This window comes from Hypanus sabinus, chromosome 7, assembly GCF_030144855.1.
Source record: "Hypanus sabinus isolate sHypSab1 chromosome 7, sHypSab1.hap1, whole genome shotgun sequence".
Lineage (NCBI taxonomy): Eukaryota > Metazoa > Chordata > Chondrichthyes > Myliobatiformes > Dasyatidae > Hypanus > Hypanus sabinus.
Genome location: NC_082712.1, coordinates 16,707,532 through 16,725,383, shown reverse-complemented (window position 1 = coordinate 16,725,383; position 17,852 = coordinate 16,707,532). Strand labels below are relative to the sequence as shown.

The 17,852-nt window shown below is 42.4% G+C and overlaps 1 pseudogene; it reads left to right on the top strand.

The window, feature by feature from the left end:
* The first annotated feature begins 5,653 nt into the window (after positions 1-5,653).
* LOC132396594 (selenoprotein P-like) lies at positions 5,654-16,681 on the top strand (annotated as a pseudogene).
* Positions 16,682-17,852: the final 1,171 nt, after the last annotated feature.

The window sequence follows — 17,852 nt, the reverse complement described above, 5'->3', positions numbered from 1 at the left end:
CCAGGACATCTTCAAGGAGCGGTGTCTCCAAAAGACAGCGTCCATTATTAATGTAGAGCTCTCGGTACCATTAACTGCAGTGTCAACTGTTCAGGCTAACAAAATGGCTTCTCTGTAATGTTACTTAATGCTGTAATGGGTTTCTGTAGCTGGGATGTTTGGTTTATGGCTGCAGATAAGGGGGGAACTAACCAATGGAGAATTGTTATGCTATCTTGTATCTGTGAACTAAGCGGGAGCTCACAGTGTTTTTCGAGGAGGCGAGTGGAGGACAGATGTGTGAGGAGCGGACAGTGCGGAGGATACTGGACATCAGCAGTTCGGACGGTGGCCAAAGGCTCAGAAGATCGTTGTGGATGGAACCAGAGGCGTGAGCTCCAATATAAGAACCTCCAGCACCCAGGGCATGCCCTTTTCTCACTGTTACCATCAGGTAGGAGGTACAGAAGCCTGAAGGCACAAACTCAGCAATTCAGGAACAGCTTCTTCCCCTCTGCCATCCAATTCCTAAATGGACATTGAACCCACTACCTTACTTTTTTAATATGTACTATTTCTGTTTTTGCATGATTTTTAATCTATTCAATATACATATACTGTAATTGATTTATTTATTTATTTTTCATTCTTCTATATTATGCATTGCTGCTGCTAAGTTAACAAATTTCACCACACACGCCGGTGGTAATAAACCTGATTCTGATTTGAGTCTGCTCTGCCATTTGATCATGGCTGGTTTATTATCCCTCTCAACCCCATCCTTGTGTCTTCTCTCCATAACCTTTGACACACTTCCTAATTAAGTATGTATTAGTCTCCGCTTTCAGTATACTCAATGACCTGGCCTCCATGGCTGTCTGTAGAAATGAATTCCCCAGAGTCACCACGCTCTGGCAAAAGAATTTCCTTTTCATCTCTATTCTATAGAAATATCCTTCTATTCTATGGCTGTGCCCTCTGGACCTAGACTCTCCCACTATTGGAACCATGATCTGCATGTTCACCCTATCTAGGTCTTCCAGTATTAGGTTAGTTTTAGGCTACGTCCACACTAGACCGGATAAATCTGTAACCCAAGCTTTCTGGCTTTGTTTTGACCCTCCATCCACACTGAAACCGCGTTATCCTCCCCTGAAAACGGAGCTTTTCTAAAACGCCCTCCAGAGTGTGTAAATTTGAAAACGCTGCTTGGGCAAGAGTAGTGTGGACGGGTAACCGAAGATTTCTAGAAATGCTGTCATGACGTTCCGGAATAGATGGTGGCATTTCATTGTTTTCCTGAACTCAACACCCACACAACCTAACAATTTCAGAACAGACAGCAACAAAACTGAAACCGGAAGAGTTAGAAATGTACTCACCAAATACTTTGACCCATAATTTACTGAATAAATAAGTATACTCACTTTGCCCTATTTCCTGTCCTTGCTTGTATGAAGGTGGTTTACCTATTTATGTAAGTACTTCTTTGACAATAGATGTGTAACAGCCTTATGTAACATCGTATGGAAATACAAGATAACACTGATGCAGATATGTTTTATACATTTAACAAGGTGCTTTATTAATGCAACAGAGTTAGTCAGTTTTTCAATGTTCGTCATCAGCCTGGTCATACTATCTGTGAACTCCCTGTTGGTTGCTTCCATACGCTCCAGTATTTGTTTTTTTTTTAGTTTTAGGTCCTCCTGCATGAGAGCCAACAGCTGTCTGTCGTTTGGCAATTTCCTTTTAAGTTTTCTAGTCTGTAACTGCACAAACGCGGACTTTCACTGTGAGATTCGACACAAAACATGTCGCTTGATTTCTGTCGATGTGTCCTGCGCATGCCCAGTAGGAGGAGATTTGCCCAAATACCCGTTTCAACGTGGATGGAGGTATTTTCAAAAATGCTTGGTGTGGATGCCTATCATTTTTACACGAAACCAGCGTTTTCATAATTATCTGGTCTAGTGTGGACGTAGCCTCAGTGATAACCCCCTTCCCATTCTTTTAAACTCCAGTGAGCACAACCCAGAGTCATCAAACACTCCTTGTCTGTTAATTACAATAGACAATAGGTGCAGAAGTAGACCATTCGGCCCCTCGAGTCTGCCCCGCCATTCTGAGATCATGGCTGATCATTCACTATCAATAGTCCCTGCCTTGTCCCCATATCCCTTGATTCCCCTATCCATCAGATATCTATCTAGCTCCTTCTTGAAAGCATCCAGAGAATTGGCCTCCACCGTCTTCCGAGGTAGTGCATTCCACACCTGCACAACTCTCTGGGAGAAGAAGCTCTTCCTCAACTCTGTTTTAAATAACTGACCTCTTATTCTCAATCCATGCCCTCCGGTACTGGACTCTCCCAACATCTGGAACATATTTCCTGCCTCAATCCTATCAAATCCTTTAATTATCTTAAACGTTTCAATCAGATCCCCTCTCAATCTCCTCAATTCCAGCGTGTACAAGCCCAATCTCTCCAATCCCTCTGCGTAAGACAGCCCTGCCATCCCAGGAATCAACCTAGTGAATCTAAGCTGCACTTCCTCAACTGCCAGAATGTCCTTCCTTAAACCTGGAGACCAAAACTGTACACAATATTCCAGGTGTGGTCTCACCAGGGCCCTGTACAAATGCAAAAGGACATCCTTGCTCTTGTATTCAATTCCCCTTGTAACAAAGGCCAACATTCCATTTGCCCTCTTCACTGCCTGTTGCACTTGCTCATTCACCTTCATTGACTGGTGAACTAGGACTCCTAGGTCTCTTTGCATTTCTCCCTTACCTAACTCTACACCGTTCAGACAATACTCTGCCCTCTTGTTCCTGCTTCCAAAGTGGATAACTTCACATTTATTCACATTGAATGACATCTGCCAAGTATCTGCCCACTCACCCAGCCTATCCAAGTCTCCCTGTATTCTCCTAATGTCCTCTTCGCATGTCACACTGCCACCCAGTTTAGTATCATCAGCAAACTTGCTGCTATAGTTTTCAATGCCCTCATCTAAATCATTGACATAAATCGTAAAGAGCTGTGGTCCCAATACAGAGCCCTGTGGTACCCCACTAGTCACCTCCAGCCAGTCCGAGAAACACCCATTCACTGCTACCCTTTGCTTTCTATCTGCCAACCAGTTTTCTATCCATGTTGAAACCCTGCCCCCAATGCCATGAGCTCTGATTTTACTCACCAATCTCCTATGTGGCACCTTATCGAATGCCTTCTGAAAATCTAGGTATACAACATCTACTGGCTCACCCTCGTCTAACATCCTTGTTACACCCTCAAAAAACTCCAACAGATTCGTCAAGCATGATTTGCCCTTGGTAAATCCATGCTGGCTCGGCCTAATCCTATTTCTGCCATCTAGATGTGCCACTATTTCGTCCTTAATAATGGACTCAAGCATCTTCCCCACGACTGACGTTAGGCTAACAGGGCGATAGTTCTCCGTTTTCTCCTTCCCTCCCTTCTTGAAAAGTGGGATAACATTAGCCACTCTCCAACCTTCAGGAACTGATCCTGAATCTAAGGAACATTGGAAAATGATTACCAATGCATCCGCAATTTCCTGAGCCACCTCTTTTAGAACCCTCGGATGCAGACCATCTGGACCCGGGGATTTATTAGCCTTCAGTCCTACCAGCCTACTCATCACAGTTTCTTTCCTAATGTCAATCTGTCTCAATTCCTCTGATATCTTATGACCCTGGCCCATCCATACATCAGGGAGATTGCTTGTGTCCTCCCTGGTGAAGACAGATCTAAAGTACGCATTAAATTCTGTTGCCATTTCCCTGTTTCCCATAACAATTTCTCACAATTCATTCTTCAAGGGGCCAACATTGTTCTTAACTATCTTCTTTCTCTTCACATAGCTAAAAAAGCTTTTGCTATCCCCTTTTATATTCCTGGCTAGACTGAGCTCATACCTGATTTTTTCTCTCCGTATTGCTTTTTTAGTTAAGATATGCTGTTCCTTAAAACTTACCCAATCATCTGAATTCCCACTCATCTTAGCCCTGTCATACTTCTTTTTCTTTAATGCTATGCAATCTCTGACTTCCTTTGTCAACCACTGTGGCCCCTTCCCCCTCTTTGAATCCTTCCTTCTCATTGGAATGAACTGCTTTTGCATCTTTTGTATTATGCCCAAGAATATCTGCCACTGCTGATCCACTGTCTTTCCTGCCAGGGCATCTGCCCATTTAACTTTGGCCAGCTCTTCCCTCATGGCTCCGTAGTCTCCTTTATTTAATTGCAACACTGACACCTCTGATCTGCCCTTATCCCTCTCAAATTGTAGATAAAAACTTATCATGTTATGATCACTACTTCCTAATGGCTCCTTTACTTCAAGATCACTTATCAATTCCTGTTCATTACACATCACCAAGTCCAAAATAGTCCCGTTCCTGGTTGGCTCAAGCACAAGCTGTTCCAAAAATACATCCCTCAGACACTCCACAAACTCCCTATCCTGGGGTCCAGCACCTACCTGATTCTCCCAGTTCACCTGCATGTTGAAATCTCCCATAACGACTACATTACCAATGTTAACTCCCTAATCAACTTGTACCCAATATCCACGCTACTGTTTGGGGGCCTGTACACAACACCCATTAGGGTCTTTTTACCCTTGCTGTTCCTCAGCTCAATCCACACAGACTCTACTTCCCCTGTTCCCAAGTCACCTCTTGCTAAGGACTGAATCTCATTCCTTACCAACAGGGCCACCCCACCCCCTCTTCCCATATTTCTGTCTCTACGATAGCACGTATACCCTGGTACACTCAATTCCCAGGCCTGATCCCCTTGCAGTCATGTCTCCGTTATCCGTTATTGTTTCATTCCTGGATCATTCTCGTGAACCTCCTGTGGATCCCCTCCAATGCCAGCACATCCTTTCTTGGATACGAAGCTCAAAACTGCTCACAATATTCCAAATGTGGTCTGGCCGATGCCTTAGAAAGCGTCAGTATTACATCCTTGCTTTTATAACAATGCAATTGAGAATCACAGGAGATTCTGTAGATGCTGGAAATCTAGAGCAACATGCACAGAATAGTGGAGGAACTCAGCAGGTCAAGCAGCATCTATGGAAATTAATAAACAGTTGACATTTCGGGCCAAGATCCTTCACCAAGACTGAAAATGAAGAGGGAAGAAGCTGGAAAAGAAGTCCCTTCTTCCTCCCTTTCCAGTCCTGATGAAGGGTCTCAGCCTGAAATGTCTTTTCTTGCTGAATTCCTTAAATATTTTAAGTGAATAACAATGCAAATGCTCAGTTTAGTCTCTCAAAGATCTTTGACCTTTTGAATCATGTGCGTTATTCCAAAATACATCATGCCTAAACAAGACCTTCACATCTGGCACATGTATCACACATTCAGCCTCAGCGCTAGTTACAATGTGTGATTCTGAAAATTTCTCCAAATCCCATGTGATAAAATGGAGCATTTTTTGCCACAGCTTTAAACCAAAGATATTCGGGTAGCCTACAACAGAAAATCTGTAAATTAACTTTTGTTTTGATGCAAAGTTTGGAGACCTCCGTAGTTAGCTGGCTGATAGATTCCTTTTCTTCACTGAAGGAGACTCAGAATTCCAGAATAAAGAATAAAGCAGAAACAGGAAATTGGCAAATGAACTGGGTTTTTTTTATTTCTTGATTGACACATCTGAACTTTGAGCCAAATCCTGTGACTGCAAAACAAGAGAGAGAAATCAACAACGGTATAAATAGCCAAGGACATCTGGGATCTGAATAACAAGAGAAAGCAGACCAGTACAGGAAGGAGCAGTGAACAAAAACACGTAAGAACATTATTTTATCATTTTTTTTCATCAATTTATCATGGTAGAAAGGATTTAATTTTTAAAGATTTGTGAAATTTGTAAATATCAATGATCTCAGGAAAACAAAATTGCTCGAATTTGTTAATGTACTCAGTTTACTCGGGCAGTGCGTTGTGTTCTTTATTGCAACCCACAAGTGTTTTAACCAGTGGGTAATACCTTCTAAGTTCTGGAATAATTTTGATTACTTTTATTGCATTAATTTTCATAAGTTGTTTTGCCACACAAAACTATCAGATTTGACCCTCGCTAACATTGTAGTGTTAGATTATGTGGTAATTATTTGCTACTGGACAGGTTCTGGATTAAGGGTCAGCTAAGTAAACAGACCTGAAAATCTGGGATTGTTAGAAAAGAGAAGAATTTTAACTGAGTGTTTAAAGTCATCAACAGTAAGGAAAGAAAACAATTCTCCACTGGTAGTAGACTTAAAAAAAGTGAGGAAACTGGATAAATACTGTAGTTGCAGAAGAAAATATTGCAAAGATGTGGGGTAAGTGCCAGCAGTTTCCTGATCAACTAAATAAACTGTTTCTGTTCTGCTGTAGGTTGCAAATTCATGACAATCTTTGTTGTGCTAGTTTTTGAAACAAGCTGTGCTGCACTTTGCATTGCAATACAGCTTGGGCTTATCAGGGCGCTCCTGCACAGTGATGAGCGATCGTCAGTAAGAGAAGCTTTCGGCCAACTTTGCTTCTGATTGTGCAACAGGCTGATGCTTAATGTGATACTCAGAACTTTGCCCTTTCAGTACGAGAGCAGTGGAGTATTACATATTGAGAGCACACCTTTCCCATATCTCAGCCGACTTTGTCATAGTTAACATGAGTCTCACCTGTTTCCACACCATTTAATGCGCAAAGAATATACAATATTGCTTCGCTTTTCTGACAGACAGTGTTGGTAAGGATATTTTATGCTTGGATGTCAGCCAAATTTGGAATGAAACAAAAAATTGAATCAGAAGCAGGTTTATTATCACTGACATTTTGTCGTGAAATTTGTTTTTTGGCAACTATACAGTGCAATATGTAAAAATGTACCACAAGTTTAAATAAGAAATATATTTTTAAAAAGTGCAAAAAGAGAGCAAAATAATGAGTTAGTGTTCATGGGTTCATTGCCTATTCAGAAATCTGAAGGCAGAGGGGTAGAAGCTGTTCCTGAATCATTAAGTGTGAATCTTCAGGCTTGTGTACCTTTTCCCTGATGGTAGCAATGAGAGAGGGCTGAACTAATATCACAGACATACTTGGTCCTGTTTAATAACCAATGACCTTGTTGTCTGTACCAACTACAAATAAATCCAACTGAACAATGATTAAAATGTGCTGTTGGTTCAGAGGCTGTTGACACCAAACTGGATCATATAGGAAATGTAGACCAGCTGAGGAACTTCTGAGAAGAGACGGGATCAGTTCAAGGACTTCTTTTCAAGGTTTGGACAAAGGATAGTCAGTTTAAGACACTGATATTCTAGTTCTGCCATAACTGGCACCTGATCTCCCTGTTTGACCATTAGATATCAGGAATCCGCAACACTTTGTTGTAAAGAACACAGAACAGTACAGCCAAGAGACAGGCCATTCAGCCCACAATGTTGTGTTGAACCAAATAAATCAGTAATCGAATGGCTAACTAAACTAACACCTTCTGTCTATACAATGTCCATATTCCCCCATTTCTCTTATATTCATGTACCTATCTAAAGATCTTTGCAAAATCCTCAACTTGACACGTCATAGTCAAGTTTATTGTCATGTGCACGAGTGCAATGAAAAAACTATTTGCTTCTCCATCACAGGCACAGAACCTCAGATATACAGCAAATCATAAACGCAAGAAAGTCTGCAGATGTTTGAAAAATGATGGAGGAACTCAGCAGGCCAGGCAGCGTCTTTATCAGGACAGGAAAGGAAGGGCGAAGAAGCCAGAATAAGAAGGTGAAAGGAGTGGAAAGAGTACAAGCTGGCAGTTGATAGGTGAGGCCAGGGAGGGGGAGGTCAGCATGTGGGAAAGGGGGGATGAAGCAAGAAAATGGGAGATGATAGGTGGAAGAGATAAAGGGCTGAAGAAGGCCTCTGATGGGAGAGGGGTGTGGACTATAGAAGAAAGGAAAGGAGGGCAAGAACCAGAGTAAGGTGATGAGCAGACACGGAGAAGAGAAGCTGAAGGGTCTCAATCCAAAACATCGGCTGTTTATTCCCCTTCATAGATGCTGCCCGACCTGCTGAGTTCCTCCTGTATTATGTGTGTGTTTTATCATATAAGCAGCATTCATAGGAAAAAACAAAAACTAAATGTACATGAAACATAATTTTTACAAGAAAGAAGATAATTGTGCAAAAGAATGCCCATTTTAGTATAAAGTATAGGCACTGCAGGCATTGAAATGTTTTCAGACGGAAACAAAATTAAATCACTGGAACTTCTCTGATGACAAATGAATTTCATCTTTTAAGTTGCCATATCTTAATAAAATTACTTACTCAGATTCAAGATTGTTTAATGTCATTTCAGTACACAAGTATAAAGAACAAAATAATTGTTACTCCAGATCTGACTCAGTGCCAAAAAACACAACAGAAGACACAATAATAAAAAAACACAATAAACATAAATACAAATAGCTCATATACATAGATTGATTATACGTCCATAAAGTGACACTGGGCACAGGAGTGTCTATACATAAGGAGACTGACAAGAAATGATAAAGTAGTGGATGGTGGGGATGCGTCTGGGTGGGTTAATGGGTGGAGGTGTTGATCAGCCATTGCTTGGGGAAAGTAACTGTCTGAGTCTGGTGGTCCTGGTGTGGATGCTACGTAGCCTCTCTGACGGGAGTGGGATAAACAGAATATGAGCAGGGTGGGTGGGATCCTTCATGACGTTACTGGTTCTTTTCCAGCACTCTTCTGTATATGTGGAGTAGTACCACAAAATATGATTCCCAACTGACCAGGAAAGGTCTCAGAATCGGGGAACTAACAGCAGACTCACCCCGACATAGAGCAACAGAGCATCATTCTCCAGTCTGAGCAGTTGCTCCAATGTTATGTGTCAATGTTATGTTGAGAAATTGAGTCCTTTATTAAGAATTGAAGATGCATCAGACTGTGATCCAATCAAAACAGCTCTAAACTATGGAATTACACTAATCTGAAACCACCCCTCCACCCTCAACAAACTATACCACAGGTGAACTTTCCATGAATCATGATGAATGTTTAGTTCAGGAGGAATGTCATGTTGAAGATGAGACTGAACCTGTACCTCTATGCTTCTGTTTCAGCCAAAGCCCTCTGCATCAATGCAGAAGGGTCTGGGTGTTGCCCTGACTCTCTGCCTACTCCTAGTGGGGTGGGCAGAGAGTCAGGGACAATGTGAGAAACCATCAAAATGGACTATTGGATCCAAAGACCCCATGAAAGAGTCATTGGGGAAAGTGACAGTGGTGGCATTATTCCAGGCTAGCTGACAGTTCTGTCTGGTACAGGCAGCCAGGTAAGGAGTCGGAAGTAAACAGTTGCTCCTAATTATGTTAATAAGATAAACTATTTTGATAATTACTTGTAGAATCTCAAAGGTTCATTTATTATCAAAGTATATATCCATATATAAATTTAAGTTTCGGCTTCCCCAGATAGCCACGAAACAAAGAACGAACATGGAAGCGGCTCAGAGGGGAACATCAAACCCACCTCTTACACATTAAAGAACGACATCCCGATCATCAACCCCAAATCCCTCCTTCCCCTGCACACAATGCAACAAGAATATTGACCCCAAACCCCCTACCCTCGCACAAAACAGAAACAAACCGGTGAAACACACAGAATATAAAAACCATAAATCTGAGAAAGCCCACAATCCAAAAACACAGAACCATGGTAATATCTTTGCTCATCAACAAAGACAGAGACACCACACGGATGCTGATCTCAATGTTGCTGGTGAGAACATGAAGAAATCTTCAGTCGCTGTATGTACTTTTTACATAGTAGGGGAATTAAGGGTTATGGGGAAAAGGCAGGTAGATGGAGCTGAGTGTACGGACAGATCAGCCATGATCTTATTGAATGACGGAGCAGGCTCGATGGCCTGGATGGCCTACTCCTGCTCCTATTTCTTAAGCTCTTATGTTCAGTACAACAGTCAGCTCAGTTTTGCAGGAGCCCACTTCTGTCTGTGTAGCTCTCTCCTGCTTAATATTAGTTAAAGCTAGAACACAGAACATTACAGCACAGCACAGGCCCTTCAGCCCATGATGTTGTGCTGACCTTTTAACCTACTCTAAGATCAATCTAACTCTTCCCTCCAGCATAGCCTTCCATTTTCTTATCATCCAAGAGTCTCTTAAATATCCCTAATGTGTCTGGTTCTACTGCCACTTTCAGCAGGGATTCCACACACCCACCAACCACACTCTTTGTAAAACCTGCCAATGACATATCACTTTCACCTTTAAATTATAGCTCCTTGAATTAACCATTTCCATCCCAAGAAAAAGTCTCTGACTAGTCACCTCTCATCCTCCTTTGCTCCAAAGAGAAAATCTATCAAAGTATTGCTCAAACTATAAGATTTTGGCTCACATCCCCTTGCCCAACTGGTTTAAGCCCTCCCCAACAGCTTTAACAAATCTGCCTGCAAAGATAAACATCCCCCTTGAATTCTGGTGCAAAACATCTCTTGTGTATAGTTTATACATTCCCCAAGAAAGATAGTGCTTGGAACTTCGTCCTTTTTGTACCCATCTGAGGAGGGAAGATGACATGTGGTCCAGGACTTGACATGGAATATCATTGGACTTTTCACACCGAATATGAATTGACAAACTTCCATCAAGATTAGAACCACTTTTTAATGATTCTTGTTGTTGGGGATGAAATTAATTCAGACAAAACCTGTCACGAAATGGTTAAGTATAATGTTAGATTTATTTTTGTATTTTAACCATATATTTTATTGTCCATTATGTACTTATTTTATTATTGCTACCGCAGAGTATAGGAGTTTACATTTTTTTTACTCACCATCTAATTTAGGGGCTGACTAAAGAGGAGTGATAGCATTGAATGGGGTAAATGGCCATGTGAGCTACACTGTGATGCGGCAGTATCGCCACTGGAGGTCCTCTGTAGCTGCCAGCAAACACGCTGACCCTACTGGCAGGATGGCAGAGCTGCTCATTGCAGTTTTTCACACAGCTGAACAACTTGGCAGTTTAATCATCGCCCTCTGAGAACCTGAGATTGTTCACACTGAATGACTGAGTCACTGCAATGACTGTGATCTCACTGTCTCAGTCACCCAGTGAGATGAACTGGATCAGTGATCCAGTTGTATGGAGTGGAACAGTGGCCAGGTTTTGAAACCTATTGACTTGTACTGAGTGGATAATATTGCTGATTATAGTATTTATTCTTTTTGCTGGACTGTGAAACAAATGCTACAACTCAGAGTACACAGGCCCCTGGATTTGATAGGTTCTTGATTAGTCACAATGTCAAAGGTTACAGGGAGAAGGAAGGAGAATAGGGTTGAGAGGGAAAATAAATCAGCCATGATGGAATGGCAGAGCAAACTCGATGGACCGAATGACCTAATTCTTCACCTCCTATATCTTATGGTCTAATGTTTTTAGCTCAGTAAAACATCCAGGCACGTCCAACACGGCCTGATTTACATCAGGTTACAGTTTTGTCACTGTGTTATTGCGTGATTTAACATTGCAGTCTGAGGCACCTGAAGCAGAGACTGGATCGGGAGGGTTTCTTGAACATCTCCTACTTGGTGGTAAATCACCAGGGAAACAGGTCCCGTGAACTTTACCAACAGCTGAAGGCAAAGCTGTCAGGGACCCTGCCAGTGTACCAACAGGAAGAGAATCAGGCTGATGTGTGGACACTCCTGCAAGGCGAGAAGGATGACTTCCTCATCTACGACAGGTCAGTTTTCACATTGTGTGGGTATCTAATGGTCTTCCAGCCATTGCCATACAGTGCAATCACCCCACCCACACTCACCACTACATAGGTAATATAGCAGCACCATTGAGTAGCAGTTAGTGTAACACTTTTACAGCACCAGGACTTGGGTTCAATTCCCACTGCTGTCTATAAGGTGTTTGTATGTGACCATGTGGGTGTCCTCCCACATTCCAAACACATTTGGGTTACCAGGTCGCAGGGGTGTAGTGGGGCAGTGCAGGCTCCCTGGGCCAGAAGGGCCTGTTACTGTGCTGTATCACTAAAAATGAAATGAATAAATAAACAAGCAAACAAGCAGGGAAGTAAATAGATAGAAAAAAAAGCATTGAGCAGCTTACTACATAGTACAGCAGAGGAACAGGCCATTCAGCCTGCACAAAGCACAATGGCAAATTAAACTCCGTCCTTTCTCTCTGGATATCGTCAACACCCCTCCATTCTCTGCACTGTCATACAGTGCCTCCATCTAACAAGCTCCTGAACACCACAAACAGTTTTGCTTTCACCATCACCTCTAATTGTCCATTCCAAGTATGCTTCACTCTCTGTGGGAACAATACTCACACAATTGATCCCTATCACACACTGCAGGTCACAGACTTCCTGTCAGAAAAATATTCCTTCACCAAGAATAATCTGCTGGTGCAGGGTCTCATCAGTTCCATCTCCTGCACAAATGCTGCTTAACCTGTGAAGTTCCTCCAGCAGATTGTCTGTTCCAGATTCCAGTGTCAGCAATCTCTTTCTCTCGTGTGTACATCCCTTTGTCCATACCTTGTGCCTCCTACTGTGTGGTGAACTATGTGCCTGTCGGGACACGCCCCTGCTGACTGCTCCTGTGGCTCCTCCCACAGGCCCCTGTATAAAGGCGATCTGAGGCCAGACGCTCGGCCTCAGTCTCCAGGATATTGTATGATAGACACTCACTCCTGGTTCCTTCTTCCAGTCAATAAAAGCCGATATCTCGCCTTACGTCTCAGTGTGAGTTATTGATGGTGCATCATACTGCCAACCCAAGTTTGGACCCAATTAGCCAGCTAACCTGTGCCTTCATCTCTGGACTAGTCTAGAGACATATATGCACCAGAGTAGCAGGCTCTGTCGCCTAGCCCACTCATGCTGACCAAGATAAGCCAGTCCCATTTACCTACGTTTAGCCTGTATCCCTCTAAACCATTCCCAACTATATACCTGTCCCAATGTCTCTTCAATGTTGTAAAATTGCCTCCACCCTTCTCCTTGCAGCTCCTTCATGCCCTTACCAGCTACTATTTATCCACCCTTTTGCTTTCCAAGACATCTAACACTTCCATCTTCCGAATACTGACATCCTCATGTTCCTTGCAAAAAGATTAAAGTGGCAATGCTGAGCATGTGAGAGACAGGATGAATGGGGCTGATGGGATTCCTCTGCTAAGAGCCAGTATGAATCTGATAGGCGGAATGCCCCTCTGCTGCTTTACAATAAACAAGTAAATAAAGTAAACATAATTATAAGGGGTATAGATAGGGTAAAGGCAAGCAAGCTTTTTCCACTGAGGTTGGGTCAGGCTAGAACTAGGGATTATGGGTTGAAGGTGAAAGGTGAAATGTTTAAGGGGAACATAAGGGGGCAACTTCTTCACTCAGAGGGCGGTGAGAGTGTGGAACAAGCCGCCAGTCTAAGTGGTGGATGCGGGTTCAATTTCAACATTTAAAGGAAGTTGGTTAAGTGTGTGGATGGTAGGGGTGTGGTCTGGGTGCAGGTCAATAGGACTAGGCAGAATAATAATTCAGCACAAGCTAGATAGGCCAAAGGACATGCTTCCGTGTTGTGGTGCTCCATCAGTCTAAAGCCACTCATTTATTGATTGGTATGTGCATATGTATCCAACAGATGTGGCCAAAAGACCTTTCACTTGGCACTGCCATACACCAACCTCAGACAAGCATTTGTGGAGAATGGAATTAAGCAAACATATTGTCAAACGGTCTGCACCAATTGTTCTTTGACGGTAAGGATCAAGTTGTAAATTTGCCCTGTATTGCACTGGTGGGAATGCCAGTGACAGAAGTCCTGGGGCAGAAGCTGGGCAGTGGATCAGATGGTGGAGAAGGAAGTCATACAATATTTGGTCAAAGGCAGAGCAGCAGAATTGATTCAGTGGTGAATGATAACTTTATTATTAGTCCACAAAATAAGAAGCCATGAGGGGCCAGAAAATGAGAGAGAAACAGAAGCTAAACACAACAGGTAACAAGGTAAACTTTAGGCAGGGAGAATGAAAGGTAGGAGGCCGGTTGGTCCGATGAGTGAATGAAGACTGTGGATGAAAGCTGGGTTTAAATAGACTGCCGGTGATGAGACTGGAATGAGCAACAGGTGAATTCTGTTAGCTGAGTGGAGACTGGGAAGTGCCTGTGGGAACAGGCCTAACAGTTAATCTTTATCTTCAGATTGGACATACAAGAGCTGTCACGCTGACATGTCTGTATGTGATCATGTACAGATATAAAGAGAGAAAGAATGATGTCTATCGCTAATGCAATTTTCAGAGGAAAACAGAAAGCCTTCTGCTTCCTCACCAGTGTGGTTGCACTTCCTGCCCCTGTGTACAACTGCATGGAGTGTCACCCCTACTGCTGTGACCAGACACATGCAGAAGAACTAGTCCTAGGTCTCCTGTGAGGGTCCATCTATGTATCCTTGACAGGATTTAAATTTCAGGCTGGAACCATGGTCATGCTGCAGCAATGTATTTAGCACTTCGGTAACACATTCATCTGCAAGGCTTCTGAGCACAAATCCCTACAAAGGATTGCAAGCACTGCTGAGAGGATCATTAGGATGTCCCTTCCACCCATCAGAGATATTTATCAGAGACAATGCATGCGCAGGGCTCTTAGCATTGTCAATGATACCTCCCATCTGTCCTCTGTCCAAGAATCTCTTTGACGCTGTACCATCAGGCGGGAGGTACCAAAGTATTAGGATATGAAACAGCTTCTTCCCCCAGACAGTAAGGATACTGAACTCCCTGTCACCACTCAGATCTCATCACTTATGAAGTACCAGTAGTGTTATACCGTTTACTTTTTAAACTTGTGTCATAAGTGCACCTTATTATTTGTTAATTTATTTGTGTAATAATACTTCCTGAGTTATATGTACTGTGTGGTGTAGCTTGGTCCAGGAGAACATTGTTTCAGTTGGCAGTATACATATGTACTGTTGAATGACAATAAAGTGAACTTGAACTTGAAACTTCAAGTGAATTAGTAATCCAGGTTTATTATCACTGTCTTCTAAGATGTGAAATTAGTTCTTTAGCAGCAGAATAGCAGGGAGGTTCATCTGGTAAGAGTGCATCGAGGTTTTATTTGAAAACCATGATTACTTTAATTGCCACACTTATAATGTATACACAGATTCTGAATTAAATGCAATTAGAACTGTGAGGCACATTTACAGCATTTGAAATATTCTTTCTTTCCACCCTCAGGACCAGCCCTCGGTATGTCACGTCAGAAGTACAGAGGAACAAAGAGAAACTGAAGTAGAGGGCCATCAAGGTCAACATCATAGCCATGTACATCATTCCCATAAAAATGTTGTGAGACGTCCTCTCCTCAAGAACAGAACCCACTCAGAACTGGGTGATCACGACCACCAGCAGCACCATCACCATCATCTCCAGCACCCACACGACTTGGCGAGTGATGGAAGAACCTACAACACACACTCTCAGGGAGATTCATGAACAGACAGACAGAGCTGAAAGAGGATGTACAGCTGAAAGCCCAGCGGCATGTCAGCTCCAGCAGGGATCAGGTGATGATGATACTGCCGCCAACTGCACCATCAAAGTTCTTCCAATGGAGGAGTGTTCTGACAGTGCAGCACGCGGTCATCATCCTGACAATGACAGGTAGAGGTTGATGGGGTGAAGCTGTCCGAATCCTGACAGTGACGACTGCTGTCTGCGCTCTGACCAGACCGCACTGTGCTGCAGCAGGACCAATGACAACCGAGCAGAAACGGAGAATGACAAAATGGGCAGCAGTAAGCACTCTCATCGGAATGTAAACTGCTGTTCATTTTCCTAAGTTTGAAACCACTTGGATTTCAACTTTAAGATTTCCTGCAAATCCTATACTCCATCGTGAGGACCAGACAGTATTACCTGCCCCATCAGTATAACATCCAGGTTAGTCCTTGTCCATTTTGCATCTTTTCCCATTCCTTGTGGTTGTTTCTATGAGGACAGCAGCACAAACTACACTGTAGTAGCTGCTAGCTGATGTAAGACAAGCACAAAGGGAAAATGAGTAAAACGGAGAAGCTAATCTTCACAGCCTGCAACAACTTACCAAATCAACGAATTTGCATTCTAATCCATCTGCTTTTACTGCAAGAATTTTGAAAACGTGAATTCCTCTACATTGCATTGTCCCATGAAATTCTGCTGCATGAAGCAAGCAAGAGAGATTCTTAACAGTTAGCAAGTAACAGTTAAAGTTACTGGAATTAAACACATCTAGAGTACGAACTGAATCTCATCTCAGATAGATCATTTTTCCATTTGCTTTATGGCCAATCAAAGAAATTAACATAATTGTCAATATCCAGCTAGCAGACCACAGAAAGGCATTTAGTTAAAAAACAAGAGAAGATGGAAAAGTACATGTGATCTGTTTGAAGGCAAGCGCCATACTTCATGACAGTTACTGGGGAAACTGCGACCCCAGTTAACCTGAAATCCCACTATGGCAAATGCAGGCAGATTACATTCCTGGAAGGATTGTAATGCACAGAAAGTGTAAAAAATGTCAATAAAATGTCTGCTTTTGGAAATCTTTGTACAGTTGTGTGCTTGGGAACAGTTTTGCCAACAGTCACATCAATTAACTAATATTAAATGTGACAATTCAAAGATTAATCCTCACCTGTCTTCACCTATCACTTTCTACTACATACTTCTTCTCACCCCACCTTCTTATTCTGGCATCTTCCCTCTCTCTTCCTTTCCAGTCCTGATGAAGCATCTCGACCTGAAATGTGGACTGTTTATTCATTTCCATAGATGTTGCATGACCTCCTGAGTTCCTCTAGCATTTTGTTTGTGTTCTGGATTTCCAGCATCTATACAATCTCTTGTGTTAAGATTAATCCTTTCTGTCTCCAAACATTTCAGTCATACTTAATGAAAGGATGAACTTAACAAAGATAGATGTGATTTTTTAAATGGAACACAGAACAGTACAGCACAGGAACAGGCTCTTCAGCCCACAATGCTGTGCTGAACCAATTCAACTAGTAACTAAATGCAAAATTAAACTAGCCTCACCTGCCTACACAATCCCTCTATCCATATCCCTCTATTTCATCCACATTAATATATCCATCAAAGACCCTTTTGAACACCTCTTTTATGTTTGCCTCCGGTGCAATCCAGGCACCCACCACTCTGTGTAGAGACTCCTTTGAACCTCCCCCATCACCTTAAACACACATTCTCTGATAGTAACATTCTGACCCTGAGAAAAAAATATCAGCTAACTATGCCACTCATTAAAAACTTCATTAGATTGTACTCAATAAATCCATAATAGAATCAATGAAAGACCACACCAACTTGGGAGTTCAACCAATATGCAAAAGACCACAAACTGTGCAAGTACAAAAAGAAACAAATAATAAGAAGAAATATATAAGCAATAAATATTGAGAACGTGAGATGTAGTTTCCTTGAAAATGAGTCCATAGGTTATGGGAACATTTCAATGAGATGGGCAAGTAAATTGAGTGAAGTTATTCTCTTTGGTTCGAGAGCCTGGTGGATGAGGGGTAATAACTATTCCTGACCCTGGTGCTGTGGGTCCTGTGGCTTCTGTACCTTCTTCCTTATGGCAGCAGTGAGAAGAGATCATGACCTGGGTGGTGGGGGCTCCTGATAATGGATGCTGCTTTCTTGTGACAATGTTCCATGTAAATGTGTTCAATGGTGGGGAGGGCTTTACCCGTG